This window comes from Anopheles darlingi, chromosome 2 (assembly GCF_943734745.1).
Source record: "Anopheles darlingi chromosome 2, idAnoDarlMG_H_01, whole genome shotgun sequence".
NCBI lineage: Eukaryota > Metazoa > Arthropoda > Insecta > Diptera > Culicidae > Anopheles > Anopheles darlingi.
The window spans coordinates 48,161,903-48,162,253 of record NC_064874.1 but is presented as its reverse complement, the minus strand read 5'-3'; the positions used below and the strand labels follow the sequence as shown (position 1 = coordinate 48,162,253).

The following is a 351-nucleotide window of genomic DNA, read 5'->3' as shown; positions in this document are numbered from 1 at the left end:
GAGTGAAGAGCAAGCAGAAAAAGAAGAAGATATTTCTTTCTCCCTCTATCAGCCCCTGACTGTGTGCCCTCGTGCAGGAGTTCCCCGATTTTATCCCGAAAAATCGTGCGAGAAAGAATTCCCAGGTAAGGAAAAGCTCGGTGATAAAAGGATTACGCATTCCGGTTGTTGTGAAGTGTGAAAATCCCTCCTTGCGAACACCGATGAGCCGAATATTGGCCGACGACCGATTTGCCACGGCGGATCGTCATCGCGGATTTCTTGACGCGGAAAATTTTTGACGTTCCCGTCGCGGCACAAAAAGCGAATTAGCCACCGGAAGGAATCGTCTTTTCGGTTGCGCATTTCCGT

At 49.3% G+C, this 351-nt stretch overlaps 1 protein-coding gene across 1 annotated transcript in view; it reads left to right on the top strand.

The window, feature by feature from the left end:
* The window catches only part of LOC125951902 (ATP-binding cassette sub-family F member 2), a 3,402-nt gene continuing 3,051 nt past the window's right edge, over window positions 1–351 (top strand). Inside the window, exon 1 of the mRNA XM_049681026.1 lies at window positions 1–125. The gene's annotated coding sequence lies outside the window, so the exon portion shown is untranslated. The remainder of the gene's footprint in view (window positions 126–351) is intronic.